We start from the raw sequence: 17,918 nt of genomic DNA, 5'->3' as shown, positions 1-17,918 counted from the left end.
CGTAGATAAAGAGATAGTATTTTGTTTCTTGCTAAACCATGATACCAAGCAATTACCAAGAAAATAAAATGTACCACTAGTACTTTTTCTATCTATCCTACACCCACCAAAATCAACATCCAAAAAATCATATAAGGCAAATTCAAAACATTTAGGATACCAAAGACCATAATTCAAGGTTCCCTTTACATATCTAAATTCTTTTAACAACATTTAAATGAGATTCTTTAGGACAATATTGGAAACGAGCACACAAGTAAACGACAAACATAATATCGGGTCTACTTGCGGTTAAATAAAGTAAGTTGCTAATCAAACCTCTATATTTCTCCTCATCAATTTTTGTACGTTCTTCATCTTTGTCAAATTTGATGGATGTACACATAAGCGTTCCAACTTGTTTCAAATCCTCCATTCCGAATCTTTTGAGAAATTCCTTTGTATACTTTGTTTGATTAATGAATGTACTCTCTTGAATTTGAAGCACTCGGAGCCCAAAGAAAAAATTTAACTCTCCCATCATACTCATCTCAAACTCATTTCGCATAATAGTGAAAAAAACCTAGTATAAACATTCATTAGTAGCACCAAAAATAATATCAACCACATATATTTGCACAATTAGAAAATCATTGGAGTTTTGTTTACTGAAAAGAGTGGTATCCACAATATCCCTTTTAAAACCATTCTCAACCAAAAAATCATTTAAACGTTCATATCAAACTCTTGGAACTTGTTTTAACCCATACAAAGTTTTTGAAAGTTTAAATATATAATTTGGATATGTCTCATTTTCAAAATCGGGAGGTTGGTCAACATAAATCTCTTGATCAATAAATCCATTTAAAAAAGCACTTTTAGCACCCATTTGAAATAATTTAAAATTCTTGAAACATGCAAATGTGAGAAACATTCTAATTGATTCTAGTCTAACTACGGGAGCAAGTGTTCATCAAAATCTATTCGCTCTTCTTGAGCATACCCCTTAACCACTAGTCTAGCCTTATTTCTCACAACTTCACCTTTACTATTCAATTTATTTCTAAAGACTCATTTTGTACCAATAATAGGATGACTTTGATGCCTTTTAACTAGTATCCAAATTTTATTTCTTTCAAATTGATTTAGTTCCTCTCGCATGGTCAAAATCCAATTTTCATCTTTCAAAACATCATTAACATTCTTAGGGTCAAAATGAGAGACTAAAGCAAAATTATCCACTAATTGTTTAGATGAAGAGCGAGTTCTTACCTTTTCGGATGGATCACCAATAATGATTTTTTTGTGATGGTTTTGAACAAACTTCCAAACTTTTGGAAGATCTTTAGTTATCCTAACACCTTTGTCACTTTCTTCTAACTCTTGATTTTTTTGAAAATCATCTTCCTTTGATTTCTCTTCTAATGTAGTATTTTCTTCATTTTGAATCGTGAGTTTCTTAAATCCTTCTTGGACACCTACATCATCATCTTCACAACAACTCTTGAAAATATCATCATTATTTTCATCAAATGTGACATGTATGACTTCTTCTATAACAAGAGTACTTCTATTATAGACCCTATATCTTCTTTTGTTTTTGCAATAACCCAAGAAAATACATTCATTGGTTTTCTTATCAAATTTTCCAAGATGCTCATTGATATTTAAAATAAAGCATTTGCAACCAAAAACTTTGAAATATCCAACAATTGGCTTTTTACCAAAAAATAACTCATAAGAAGTTTTGTTCAAAATTGGTTTCAAAGAACTCTATTCATTACATAGCATGTTGTGACGACCCCACTTCCCCCTAGAGCGTACACAAGGGTTTGGCGGATCACCTGCTCAACTCTCGTCAGGACTCACTCATTCACTTAACTCTCAAGATTAATCATTCAAGCCTCCAAACTAACATTTAAGTTCTACAATTCAACCAAGATGTAAACTTATTTACAAACCCAAAAGTCAAACGTATGATACAACATCAAATGTCAAAATATATCCTATCAACCAAAAAGTATAAGTACAAGAGGGTTACACACTTTAGTTCACATTCAATTGTTTCGGACCACTATTCCTGTAAGAAAAATAAAAACAAAAGGAAAAAGAACTAAAAGCCCAGTGAGGTTCCTAAACAAGCAATCAGGTAGGGAAACCATGGAAACATTACATTTAACAATTTGCACACTTTGCACAGTAATATCCAATCATTCAAGAAATAAACACTCAATCATTGGAAGGATACGTGCTCACTTAGAGCCATTCATTCAAGTTATTCATTCATTCATTTGCCAACCATTTTCCTTATCCCTCCAACATTAGAAAACGTTTGCAAGTGAAAACTCCTTCAGTGATCTTGTCATTCATTCATTGATATTATTGCATTGAATTCACTGGCCAGTTCTCCAATAGATTTCGTGGTAATACTCGACTATACCAAACATTGTCCCAGGGTCACCAGCCGCCCGACCAAATCTGCTTCTGGCTCGGGGGCCCAATTCAGCCAAAAGACTTACATTCATGCACAAGTAACATTCAATAATTGAAAATTCACTTTGTCTTGGGTCGAGTGCGATAAAGTACACACTTGCCTATCGAAATGGTTTAACAAGTCCAACTTAAAGTTGAAAATGAAAGTAAGAACAGTTTTAGGAAAACAGAATTTTTTCAGTTTTGCACAATGCTATTTGAAAAATCATATCTCAACCTTCTTAAGTCCAAAATTTATAAACTTTATACCCTTGAAAAATAAATTCAAAAATTTCTCAGAAGACACCTTTGCAAGATTCTGTCCACAAGTCAGTCAAAATCCAATTTCAAGTTGCTGCTTCATCCAGTCAAAAGACAGAACAGCTATGAAAAATCAGTCAAATTTAAAAAATCACAGATATTCATAGAAATTGAGAAAGTTATGAAATTTGCATGGTAGAAAGTACTCTGAATCTACTTTTAAACGGAACTCAATTCCGACTTTTCTACACCAAAATATAACAGATTTCCTAAGACTGCCCAAGGTTCCCTGCGGACAAATTTTCAGCAGCACTTCCTTTGTGTTTACCAATTTTGTCAGCCAATTCAAGGCTTCATTCTTACCACAAAACAGTCTCAACTCAAGCATATACATACCAAGCCAACAACTCACTAGATCAAGCATATATATAGCATATAGCCACCACCTACTCAAGTTAGAAAATGAAACCCTAAGCTGAATTCCATAATCACAAGCCGGAATTTTCTTTAGGCAAATAAAACTAGCATATAAAAACTAGATATTTCACATAGCAAAGCTACCAAACCATGGCCAACACTTAAGCATCATATGTGGGCAGAAAATTACCATAAAAATTGAAATTTTCACATCACAACTTCAAACCATGAAATTTTCTCATGAAACTACCGAAATTGAAACCCTAAACCACTAGTTTGCATATGTTTGAAGTAGAGGAAAGTTTATTGCCAAAGTTACCTTGTACCTCCAAGAAAGATGGAAGCTTAGTGCTTTTCCTCCAAAATCTCTCCACTCAACCCTTTAATCTTCCATAGTTAGCACTTTGTATGGTATAGTTTGCAAAGTTGATGGCTAAAACTCAAGATTGAAGCTAGATATTGAGGTAGAAAATGAAGTTTCTCTCCTTGTTTTGTCCCTCAAAATTTCGACCAAAGCTAAAGAAAAATAAAGAAAATTTGGCCAATGTTTGGTTTTAGAAAAGTTAAGACAACTTTGGTCAAAATCCAAATTTCAATGGTTTCGCGACAAATGGCATCTTAAGGTTTTGTTCTCATCTTCTTGTCTTTCAAATCTAATTTATCTAACTAACCTCCAATTATCCCTTAGTACCTTATAAACTAATGTCCCTTTATGCAAAACTTCACCTAGTCGTCAAAAATTTATCGTACTTATCACACTAGCGGGTCCCACGTCCATAATACATTTCAAACTTAACATGAACTAACTTATAGCAGGAAAATGATTTAAAAACTAGACTCACTTATAAAAATATCTAGAAAATTAAGATAATAAGGTAAAGTATAAAAAATGTATGCAAGGAAATAAAATAATTAATATAAAATAAGAAAATTTTTCGGTCCTCACATATGCCGTATTTACGATCTCGGTTCAAAAATATTTTGGCAAGTTGCATTCACTTAACATTGTTCTTACGGTTTCTTGAAAAGTTCTATTCTTTCTTTCAACAACACCATTTTGTTGAAGGGTTCTTGCAATTGAAAACTCATGTGTAATTCAATTGTAATCACAAAATTTCAGAAAGCCACAAAATTTAAATTCTAAATCATTGTCATTTCTAATTTTAACAATATTCAAACCAAGCAAATTTTGAACTTTTGCAAATAGAAAAATAAATTTTGGAAAGTATCATCTTTATGAGCAAGAAAGATCACCCAAGTGTATCTTGAGTAATTATCAACAATTATTAAGAAATATCTCTTACCACCCAAACTAGCAATTTATGTAGGACCAAACAAATTAAGATGTAAAAATTCCAATGGTCTTGAAGTAGAGACACAATTTTTGAGTTTAAAAAAGACTTTGGTTTGTTTTTCAAATTGACAAACATTACAAATTTTATCTTTTTCAAACTTAATTTTTGACAAACCTCTAACAAGATCCTTTTTAAAAATTTCTTTTAACAAATCCATATTAAAATAACAAAACCTTCTATGGTACAACCAAGAATTTTTATTTGAAACTTTAAGGCATTGAAAGTTAGAGGGATTAATATTTTCAAGAATCACAACATAGATGTCATTGAATCTTTTTTCTTTGAAAATGATGTTAAAATTTGAATCAAGAACTAAATACTCATGCTTCTTGAACAAAATAAATAAATTTCTATCACGTAATTGACTAATATTTAGCAAGTTATAACTCAAATTATCAACCAAAAGGACATTATGAACAAAAATCTTACCATTCTTACCAACATCTCCTACTCCAATTGTTTTACCTTTCATATCATCTCCAAATGTCACTTTGCCACTTAATGTTGGCTTGACTTTAATGAATTGTGATGGATCACCGATCATATGTCTTGAATATTCACTATCTATGAACCACTTTGATTCCTTAATGATGTTCACCAAATTCACCTACACAAGAGTTCAAGAAATAATATTTGGTACCCTTTAATTTTTGGGTTCTTGAGAGTTAACATCATGTCTAACTATCCACATGCATTTTATGCCTCTTCTCATGTTCTTCCTCACATAGCAATCATTTTTCATGTGACCTTTTTGACAACAAAAATTACACATAACCAAAGAGTTATTTACATGAAAAAATTTAATAGATCTTACTTCTCTACTCTTTTGAATAGTAAATTCATTTGTACCAAAATTTAACTTCTTTTCATGAGTGCCAAGATGAGATTTTGATCCATTTCCATGAAAATAATTTTATTTTTTATGTTGGAGAAACTCATTTAGATTGTCCATTCTTCTTTTCAAATCACCTTGTTCCTCTTTGAACATTTCACAAAATCTTGTTTTTCTATCAAACTCATTTTGTAGATCAATCTCACTCTTTGTCAAGTAATCATTTTCAATTTTCAGCTTTTTTTTTTCTTGAAAAAGACGTGCATTGTTTTGAAGAAGAAAACTAATTTTGTGTTTTAATTTCTTGTTTCTAACATAAAATTTTTTCAAATTATCGTGCAATTTTTCAATGAAAAATTCAAGATCATCATCAGTTTCATCATCACTTTCAAGTTGAGAGTTACAAGATGTTACCTGATTATCTCCAATGGCCATAAAAGCCATTTGAACAGATTCTTCTTCCTCTTCAATTTCACCATCGGAGTTGCACTCATTCCATGTGATTTGGAAGTTGTTGAATTTTGATTTTTTTTCAACTTTTCCTTCTTTCTTTTTCTTCATTAGACACTCACTCATGTAGTGTCTAAGTTGACAGTATTCATAGCATTTGTCACCTTGCTTTTTGTTGGCATCTTGCTTTCCTTTGTTTCTTGCATTGTTGAATTGATTGGAATTCGAATTGCTAAGTCCTCCTTTTCTGAATCTCTTTTTGTTGAGAATTCTCTTGAAACATTTTGTGATGAGAGTTAGGTCATTGTCATTAACATCCATATCTTCACCATCCAATAAAATCGAGCCATCTTCATGTTGAAATGCTTTTAGAGTAATGCTCCTTTTACTTTTGCATCTTCTTCTTCTTGTACTTTAGTCTTAAACTTCAACTCATAAGATTTTAGAGAGTTTATAAGAGATTCAATAGGCATTGAATTCAAATCTTTTGCCTCTTCAATAGCAGTCACTTTACTCTCCCAATTTTTATACAAAACATTCAAGATTTTTCTGTTTTTCTTTCCTAAGAAGTATTGCTTTTTCAGAACCTCTAAATTTTTAATAAGATCATTAAATCTACAATACATTTTATCAATATTTTCATGAGGTTCCATCTTAAATGACTCATATTTGTTACCAAGATAGACTTCTTTTGTTCTCTAACATTCTCACTACCTTCATGAATTTCTCTCAATTTGTCCCAAATCTCTTTAGCCGACTTCTAGCCTTTGACCCTAATAGATTCATTTGAATCTAAAGTACTATATAACACATTCATAACTTTTGCATTTAAGGTGAGATGAACTCTATCCTCTGCAGTCAATTCATTTCTTATTTTTAGTCTAGGCCTGTAAGTATTTTCATCTTCTATTGAGGCATCATATGGACCTTCACTAACAATAAACCATAATTCAACATCAATCGATTGTAAGAAGATAATCATTCTCTCTTTCCAACTCACATAATTTGATCCATTAAACATTGGAGATCTAATTACAGATTGTCCTTCAAAAAATATGACATTGTTGATTGTTATCTTTGTTCCTAAACCGTTTGAGCTTAATCTCTAGGAGACTAAACTCTAATACCATTTGTTAGGCCCAAAAACAGCCTAAGAGAGGGGTGAATTAGGTTGATTAAAAAAACTAATCAGGTTATAAGCACTTTTTGCTCAATACGAAATTTATCCTCTTTTCTAATTGATCACACAATGAATCAATCAACAAAGGATCAATATCACTTCAGAAAAGTAGAAGAGATATGCAATTTAAGGATCACAAGATGATAAATAAATAAAAAGAGAAGAATTACAAACCAATTGACTACCAAACTCCACTTAAACTCGAAGATCAATTCACAAAACAAACTTCTTCAAATTGATGAAATACAACCAATCTTGTGTACAAAGGAAGGCTCACTTTCTCCTTGTCCCAAGTTCCACTCGGTCAAGTTAGGAAGTTTTACAATCCCTCATGATAACTCTCACAAAGCTACACTATTGAAATATTCTCTCACAAATGAAAAGTTTACAAAGAATCTTACACCACAAAGAGTACAAATGTTCCTTGGAGAGTATTTTTTTACTAAAACTACTCTTGATCTTTTGTATTCTCAATATGCAAAAAAAGTATTTTAAAGTTTCTGACCATGCACTATTTATGGGAGATCAAGAAAGTACTTCATTAAAACTTCCAACGGATAGAAGGTAGCTGAAGAGTCAACTAGCCGTTGGGAGTATCAGACATTCGATACTTCCGATGCTTACGTTTGAAAGCGGACAGAGAGTTTAAAAAATCATTTCAATTCTTTCGAACGTCCAGTGATGATGTTCTTCATTCGATATTTTTTTTCACTAAAACTATTCTTGATCTTTTATATTCTTAGTGTGCAAAAAAAGTATTTTGAAGTTTCTGACCATGCACTATTTATGGGAGACCAAGAAAGTGCTTCATTAAAACTTCCAACGGATAGAAGATAGCTGAAGAGTCAACTAGCCGTTGGAAGTATCGGACGTTTGATACTTCCAATGCTTACGTTTGAAAGCAGACAGAGAGTTTAAAAAATCATTTCAATTCTTTTGGACGTTCGGTGATGATGTTCTTGTCCGATATGATCGTCCGGTACCTACCCTGTCTATCGGACGTCCAGTATTATCATTGTGAGCGTCCGACAGCTTTCGACTTCCTTTTTTTTCAATTGCTTTTTGAATCAAATTTCTTCAGAGTTGAAAAGCTTTCCCATTGAAAAAATATTAGTTTGAATTATCTAATTATTTTGTAAACATCAAAAAATGGGGATCAAGATCATCACAATGAACTGTAAAGTTTCATATTTGTACACGTCAATCATGTTGATAGGGGAGTATTCTTTTCTTTATTTTAATTTTCCTTTTTACACATTGAGAACAATATGTATGTTAAGTATGGGGGGAAGAATTGAGATTATATATGTTAGTTGTAATTGAAATGATTTGGACTTGCCTTGGAAATATTTCTTGTGCTTTAATTTGTTCAAAACTGAGTTTACTGGTAGGGAGTTTCGTCCATTTATAAGGAAAAATTCTGTCAAATTTTTTTCAAAATCTTGTCCAAAATTACAAAATTATCCCAAAAAGTTTCAATTTTTTTCAATTTTATCCAAAAGGCAACAAGCTCCACACCATTAGTAATTCAAATTCCTTCTACTTTTGAGATAAATGTATGTGATTTGAAAACTTCTTTTCTCATTTAACTTGGAAATGACTATTATGTGATTATAATTTATGTATTTATAGGAAAGTATATCTTGTAAAGTAGAGAAAATTATGTCTACAATTTACAAATTTGATGAAATTTCTTTTCTTTACTTGATTTTACATAGTTAAGTGATTAATATGGTCAATAAGTGTAACACTCTTCTCATGATTATACTTTTGAGGGAATGTTATTATCTTTACTTTGCAAAAAAAGAAAACAGAAAAAAGAAAAAAAGAAGAGAGAGAATAAGATTTGTTCCACTCCAATAGTTCTTGTACTTAGTAATCGGGAGTTTTCATCTACAAATGTCGATTTTTACGTAAAACAGTACTTAAATTAAGAGTATGAAAGGTAACTTGAGTATGTGAAATATTGAGTAACCGGCAATCTTCATCCAAAAATATTGATTTTCGCGTAAAAAGGCACTTTCACAACTTAAGTAATATTTAGCTACGTTTTATGAATAAATCCTCTTTAAATATGAATAAGAAGATAATCATGGGTTTAGAAAGCATTTTATTGACCATATGACTTACTCACTTGTGAAATTGAGTAAGGATGAGAAATTGAAGTAAACTAGTTACAATTATGGTATCATTGGCTCTCTTTTGCTTGATATTATGAGTACTTGAACTTAGTTGAGTGATTGCATCATAATTATTCATCTTGTTTTGAGGAAATGAAGTTGAATTGTGCACATATGTTTATTTTCAAAATTTTGGATCATTGTTGGTTTGCAATTCTTAATTGCTTGAGGACAAGCAATGGTTCAAGTGTGGGAGAGTTTGATAAGTGCATATTTTACGTGTTTTTTGGATGTTTTATTATTTAATTTTGGTGTGTTTTAGTCATGTTTTTAGCTAATTAACTAGAATTCTAGTGAAAATATGCATTTTATGGTTTAAGTGGTAAAAATTACATTTATATGGATTTAATGGTGAAAACTTCATGTTTTTGTAGAATTAATGATTCAATCATTAATTGGAGTGAATTGAGAAGATAATTAGATGATTATTGATGATTTGAAGTAATAAAAAGAAGACATGAAGTGCAAAATACTCAAAGGATGAAATGCAAGTTTCACAGCTTTGACACCTTATGGTATTTCAGCTATATTTTCAGCTACAAGTATCAGATTGAGGTAATTCTTTTACCATTTTGAAGTAAGAGATAGATCTACATTTGGTATGAAGACATGGAAGTCCATTTCAGTCGTTTTCCTAGTCAAAAAGTCGAAATACAGAAGTGCAATTTTATGGTCGAAAGCTGAAACAAGGTTCTGACCAGTTGAGTGTATTTTAGTCATTTATCAGTCCAAAGAGCTCCAAATTGGATGATTCTTGATGCATTGGAAAGTTAACTCAAAGGGATACAACTTTTGTGTTTTACACGAGTTAGTTCAGCCTCCATCATCAAGAAAATATCAGTTAAAATTGGACTAAAAATAGAGCAAAGAAGAATTCTACCCAGAAAGTGCAAACCTGCAAAGGAGAAAACGTGGGGTGCAATACACGACCTAAGGTCTCGTTTTCAAGTCGCATATTCTTCATTTTCTGCTACAACTTATTTTGCATTTACACAACCTTTCCAACTCATCTACAACTTAGAATTTCGGCTGTATCTGACCAAGAAGAGCGTGAAAACTTGGAGAACAACTCTTGGTGAGTTCAAAAACCAACTTTACCAACCAAGAAACAACTCACCTTGAGCTTTAATCCTCTATAAATAGCAACCTTTGGAGAACATTTTCACAACTTTGGAAGGCCAGAGAAACTCACCAAAAATGTAGTCTTCATTAGTTTTTCTTAGTTCATTAGTTTAGGTAGGTTAGTATAGTTTTATCCTATCTTGTATCATGCTATGCAAGGATGATGATTGAGGTTTAAAGATAGAGAAGATGTTTCTCACATGTGAAAAGGGGTTCCATCTCTTCAACACTTTAATTCTTGTATTTGAATCTTATGTTTAGTTATCATACAAGTATGGTCTTTTCTTTCATGTTTATCATGTTTAGTTAAAGTTTATACCTAGAGTTATGGATGAACTTTCTATATCTTGTTAGTGTTGTTTACTTGGTTATTTGATAATATTATTTTGAGAAAGTTATTTATCACTTTTGCTTTTCTAATCATAATTAACCGGCCATTAATTGTGATAATATTAAGGTGTTAAGTTTGCAATGAGAATTGGGATTTAACACTAGTTCAAGGAAGTGATAAATCGAGGAAGTACACTCACGAGAGTAGAGGTGCACCTATGTGATTTAATTGACTTGCTTCATGTAATTTTATAGAAAAAATGAACTTGTAATTAATTCATAACAACGAGAGTAGGTATGATTTAGTTACAAGTATAGTTAAATCACGACGAGAGTAGGTTTTACATACATTAGGAAATTACGCCATAACTAACCAAGATAATAGCATTCACTGAATCGGTAATGTCATATGCAAGAGTAGTAAGGAATTCCATACCTCTAGGAGTTTTCTATTGTATTTTTATTACTTTTATAGTGTAGATTTAATTTTTTGTACTTGTGATAGTCTAAATAATTAAAGAGTTCAAAAAACATCTGTAATTGAAAATCTTCCCTGTGGGATCGACACCTAAAACTCCTATGCTCAATAAACGACTCGTATGCTTGTGAAAAATTGCATGTGAGGTATTTAGGAATTTATAAATGTAGAACTTGACTGTGGATGAGTTAATTGATATATGTATACCCCGCGCTCGTCAATTGTCTTATTGCCATAAAACTTCTTCCTAATGAGTCATGATCATCTAAATCACAATCACAATAATCCTTTTTGAGGATTAGTAATATTAAAGAAGAATAAATCAAGAAAATGTTTATTCTTTTCATCATCGCCTAAATAAACATAACAATAATGTTCACTAAATTCACAGATATATTGTTCTATATAACATCAATTACACAATTTCATGCTATATAATATACCTAAATTATAATCTCGTTCCTCTTGTTCTGCTTTACCAGAATTGGAATCCCAAGTTTGTCCCAAGAATTCTCTTCTTATATGGTTTTCTACTCTAGCTATTAACACTTCTCAAATTAGAATCTGTTGGTATAGCAGCAGTAGCATTACCAGTTAAGAATTGATTCTCTTTAGGTGACTCCTGCCCACCATTTAGATACATTTCCTCTAAATACTACAGGAATAAATTATCCATTGAGCAATAGTCCAACTTTTAGAACTAGCTGCTAAGCATGTTGTGGTAGACCAATTTTCTATTGCACATTCAGTTTTATCAACACAATCTAAGTCTAACCATATACCATTAGGATTGATTGAACTTCTTTATACTCAGTGGGAGTTGGTATCCTATACTTTTTCTTTTCTATATAGCTATTTTTTCTTGACATTACCACCAACCATATCTCTAGGCTTGTGATTATAGTCAAATTCTTCATCAAGGAATTGTTCTAATTCCTCTTCTCCTGAGTCTTCTAACTGAGTGGATATATCTACACCTAGAACTTTAGAATTAGAGCTCTCGCCGTCTTCTTTAACAGATGCATTCATTCCTATATCTTCCAAATCATTTGTGGGCAATGTTATTTCTTTAAAAATATCTACCAAATCATTTCCTTGAGTTGTTAAGTATTGTGCCTCTAGCTGCTCAATTTTATTTTCTATATCTTCTCCAGATAACAAAAAGAATGGACGACACTTTCTTATAATTTTTCTAGGAGAATCTATATGCAAAGTTTGCAATGTTATACTTTCAACTGGTTTCTAGTGAAAATACTTTAATGTGTCCTGAATCTTTTTAAGATTCTATATTATATTTCGGAAGTTATCTTCCATATTATTTCCTAATTCATTATCTATTTCCAGCTACATTTTGAGTACTAGGAGACAATACTTCATTAGTGTTAATACATAATTTATTAGCTATTTTTTACAAACAAATCTTGTATCTTTCTTTGATTAGTTTCTAAAGCAACTTATCTTGAATTTAGACATCCTTTTTCAAGGATTTTTATTAACTCTTCTTTATTTTTATTTAAATCATTTAGAGTTTTTAATTCAGAAATTATTTTCTTAACTTCTAAAAAGTCCTTATTCAAATTTCTTCCTATTTCTTTTATTTCAGAAATAGTCTGAGATTTGAGAATTTATGCTTTTTGTATTAATAATTTTACCAATATAAGTAAAATCATCAATTGTCATATCTATTCCTAATTTGTTAAGCAAAAACAAATTAGTCCAATTTAATTGATTAGTACCCCAAGCATCAGAATCACCTAATACTTCAAAGGGTTGAAATCTTCCAAAAGGCAAATAGCTTTGTCCATCGCTACTAAAAGGTAGTCTATTAGACTCTATTTGTTGTGTTTGAAACAATGCTCTAGGCAACTGAGACATTTTAACAAACAGATTTAGATGAAATCTTTAATAGTCTTTTCCATTTGAATTTCTTCAATCTTTATGCTAGGATGTGTCCTATGATATCTATTAATTGTTTTGACCAAATTATCTGAATCACTTCTTTACTTGTTTTGACCAAATTAGCCTAAAACTCTAAATTAGATGAAACATAAAAGATATTCCTCAAGGAAAAGGGCTCTCTAATTTTTCATTTTTCAACCAGCTAAAGATAAGACTCAAGAGATGGAGACTAATTCCAACTGAATAATATAGGAATTTCATTCATTTCCTTTTTTTCCTTGGCAAATATAGAAATAAAGTAGTGCAGTGGCATGACATTCTAGACTGGCATCAAAACTACCACAATATGTTGATTATTGTGTTCCTAATGCAAACACTTATACTGGTTTACATCTAACTTGATGTGGAAAATCTCAAGAACTACAATTTTATTAAATTATTACTGCCAGTCAAGTTGTATTCTCTATCGATTTCATCAGACATTGAGTTTCTTAAACAAGACAAGAATGTTACTTATACATACAAAAATATGCCAGTTGGATGCTCATAGTTCTAAAAATTCCTCCAACATTTTTTTCAGAAAAAAAAAGAGTCAAGGAAAGAATGAATAATAAGCATAAAGTATTCCGCTGGACAGCTACATAGACACCACAAAACAAGTCAAGTAATAAGTTCTCTAGAAATTCTGCGGATGTTGTCCAAGAGCTATGGTGTGAAAATGCTTAATTAACAATCAATGAGAAAAAATGAAACTAATTATCCAATTAGATGTCAACTGCAGTCCAAAATTCAAATTTCAGGAGCCATATCCAAATTTAAATTACATAATTCAAAAACCGATGAAATGACACAACATACAAAACCTATAATTGAAATGGTACTCTAAAACCCAACTTTAACAGAAAAAATTTGACAAAAAGTCACAAAAAATTAAAAATAATACCATGTGATATTGACAGCTTCAATTTAACAAAACAAGTTAGAAAAGAGTAGGAATATACCTTGAAGCTTGAGGAGAAAACTGTTTGTTTAATTTACGTTGCACAATTGATAAAACATTACCGGAAGGATGATGCCCTTGAATCTGAAAAAAAAAAAAAAGTTACCGCTGATGATTGGAGTTCTTAGAATGAATCTACATAAATTTGAAATTAGAGTTTCCATCAAAAAGGAACCTAGGATCGGGTTCAGGGTTTTGGTAGAAAGGCGAGATGCGAGGGGATTTGTGGTTGGGGATTTGATGGAGAAGTGCGATGTGAAGAATTTGAATAGAGAGAAGAGAGAAAGAGAGAAGTTTTCTCTTCCTTCAAAATTACGGACAGTAACGATTTTCAGGATGAAATTGGTTAATGGGTATCATAAAGGCCCTATCAAGTGAATTTTATTCCTATTGACAAATATTGATATTTGTTTGGGAAATTCACCATTTTCGTGTTAGAATTTTTTCACTAAAACCAATTTATTGTTTATGATTTTTTTAACTAACGTGGTCCTTCAAGTTCAAATCTTTTTATGGTGGCGCCACCCAATTTAATATTTTTTGTCCAAAATTTAGGGATAATATAGAAACTATATGTGAACTTTTCTCTAAAAATAAAGAAATTAAAAATATTCAATTAAGATGGGGAGAAAACCAAAGCTTCATTAATTTGGAGTAAGGATAGAAATTTGCAATTTTCCCCAAAATCCATCCCTGCAACTATCCTCCTCGTTCCACTGATCTCTGCTTGTGCTAGTTTTTTTTTTTTCCAAAATGGCAACTTTCATTTCTTCAAAAAAATGTCTTACAAACACTCAGCCCACTGCCTCACCAAATCTGCTTGAGCAGTTTCAAGCAGCCAAACTAGGAAAGTCTGCTTCCATTCAGTTACATTTGTCAAGTTTATAGCAAATTTTGCTAATTTATCGATAACATAGTTGTTTTCCCTCATAGTGAAGAAGATACAACATTTATCAAAGTCATACTTTAACCTTCTAATATCCTTTATCACAGCAGTGGTGATCAAATCATCTTCCTCCCCATTGTCACGGGCTGCCTATCGTCCTATAAGAAAACGCACCGTGCGGCACTAGCGTCATCCAAGACTTAAGCTCTGAACAGTTGCTAGTTCAACCTAACTCTTAACGCGCGGAATTTATGCGAAAGTGTAAACATAAAGAGAAGAGAAAGAGAACGGTGAAGAGTTTTGTATTATTAAGACTTTCAAAAGTTCCAAAGTTCCAAAGTTCAAAGTTGGTTTACAAATGAGGAGGCTTGGCCTATTTATAGGCAAGCCAAGAATCCTTTACATGGTTCTAGAAAGTTCTACCAACTTGCTATACAACTTGCTATTCTAGAGTATTCCCCTACCCAACTTACTTATCTAGAAAGTTCCCTTACTTTATGGTACACAAGGGCGGAACCTCTAGAAGGTTCTGCACCATTCTAGTCCTAAACTCTTATGTACAAAGTTCTTGAGCAATCTCGAGTGTTTCGGAAGACTCTAGGTTTTGCCACACATTTCCAATAATGTTTGGAGAAGTCTCCTTGCCTTAGTCAAATCACCATGGCTTGCTTCTTAGTTGGGGGAATTGGGGTGTAGTTCTACTACCGGTCCTAATTTTTCTATTAGGACACTATATAGAGCAGCATTACTGTCTTGTTAGGTGCAGTCATGTGCGGTGGTGTGAACAAGCACTGTCACGCGCAGACAATGTGCAACCCGTGTCACCATTCACCTTGTCTCCACTTCCTTGTGTCACAGGCTGCTTGTTTTCCTACAAGCTAACACTCGTACGGTGTTAGCGATCGTTCAAGACTTGAGTTATGAATGGTTGGCTAGTTCAACCAAAATACCAAGTGCACGAAAGTTGTGCGGAAACGTAAACATAGTAAGCAAAGAAAGTATTGGAGGCAAAGGAAAGTTTCTTTATTGCACTTGTGAACTCTTGTACAAAGGTTACCACAAATGGAAAGAGCATGACCTATTTATAGGCAAGCCAAGAAACTATACACAACTCTAGAGAATTCTACCAAAGTGTGCTTACGCTTGGAGTCTAGAAGCATCTACACTAGTCTACTCTTATCTACAAGATTCTAGGCCATTCCACAAGCCTTTTAAATAGCCTAGAACGTTCCGAAAGTTTCTAGCATATACTACATACTTCTTGCAACATATTGTTTAACCTTCATGCCTTAGTCAAGCCACCAAGACTTGGCACTTCATTGGGGGAATGAGGTGTGGGTCTATTAACAGTCCTAGTTTTTCTGCCAGGATACTATGTACATTGTGGATGACTTGGCCAGCTGGGCAATGTCATGCGCGATCATGCACGTGGACAGGAACCGTCGCACCCCGTGTCACTTGCAATCTGATTCAAATTCTACTTCTTTTCCATCCTTGTTGTTTAGCTCGTATCATTGCAACTCTGAGTGCTAATGCCTCTTCAAGTTTTGCACTAGAGCAGCCTTTTGACAGGTAGGCCCATGTTGCTATCACTTTGTCTTGCCAATTTTTTGTTGTAATGCCCCATTCTACTCTGCCAGCTTTGTTGCTTAAGGCTGCATCTGTTTTCACTTTTATACAGCCCTCTTGTGGTTGCTTCCAGCTCTGATCGTCTCTTTTTGCTTCTTGTTTTTGATTCTCCAGCTCCAATTCCTTTTGATTCCACTATTGCTTTGTTCACTACTACCATTGGATCTCTATATATGTTGTTAAACTGTGTTTCATTCCTCGATTTTCAGACCTACCAGAGTAAATTTACTGTGAAAATTATGTGATCCTTCCTATTTTATCTGATCACAACATCCTTCAACTCCTTCCACCTATGCCAGAAATTGTTCTTGTATTCATCCAGTCCATCCCAACTTAGAGGTGCACACTTCCAGATTGTTCTAGTATTCCTACAGAAAAATAACATATGTTTTATTGTTTCAGGACTTTCTCCACAGCATTTACAGATATAATCACCCCTATCGCACCTTTCCTTTACTGTTGCATTAACAGGAAGAATTCCCTATAGACATTTCCAGACAAAGTGTCTTAATTTGTGTTTCATATTCAGTGGCCATAGAAACTTCTTGTTATGATCAGTCCCTTCTCTTCTGCTACTTGAGCCTTCTTCCTTCTTTGTTTGATCCCTCCTTTTCCTCTTCTCTTTTGCTAGTTTGTATCTAGGTTTTACTGTGTATTCATCAGTATTGGATCTTGACCAATAGATTCTATCCTTTTCCTTTTGGATGCTCAAAGGTATCCTCATTATGCTTCTTCTGTCTGTGTCATCAAATGTTTCCTCTATTAGCTCCTCCTTCCACTTCCCATTTTCAATCAGTTCACTTACTTTTGTGATTCTGTAATTTGGTTTCCTTGTAATTTTTACCTTCCCTTCCTCCATATCAGGTATCCATTTATCTTCCCATATATTAATTTTCTCTCCATCCCCTACCCTTTTGTAAGGCCCGAAGACAACCTCTTTTCTAGGCGACCACACAATGGAGCAATTGATGAGAAAGCACAAGTGCTTGTGAGTAGAAGAGATAAACAACAATGTACATATCACAAATATATCAATAAGTAAATAAAAAGAAAAGAATTGCAAACCAATTAACTACCCAACTCCTCTTGAGCTTGTAGATTAATTCAAACAAGCTTCTTCAAGTTGATGAATTACAATCACTCTTGTGTACAAAGGAAGGTTCACCTCCTCCTTGCCCCGAACTCCACTCGGTCAAGTTAGGACGTTTTACTATCCCTCAGGACAACCCTCACAGAGCTACACTCACGAAGTATTCACTCACAAATGAAAAGCCTACAATGAATCTCACACCACTAAGACTACAAATCTTCCTTGAAGAGTATTTTCTCACTAAAATCACTCTAAATCTTTTGTATCTTCAGTGTGCAAAAGTTATTTGAAGTATCTGACCAACTACTATTTATATAGGATCAAGAAAGTGTCTCATTAATGCTTCCAACGAATAGAA

The sequence above is a fragment of the Coffea arabica genome, chromosome 9e (genome assembly GCF_036785885.1).
Source record: "Coffea arabica cultivar ET-39 chromosome 9e, Coffea Arabica ET-39 HiFi, whole genome shotgun sequence".
Classification (NCBI taxonomy): Eukaryota; Viridiplantae; Streptophyta; class Magnoliopsida; order Gentianales; family Rubiaceae; genus Coffea; species Coffea arabica.
This window is presented reverse-complemented; position numbering follows the sequence as displayed.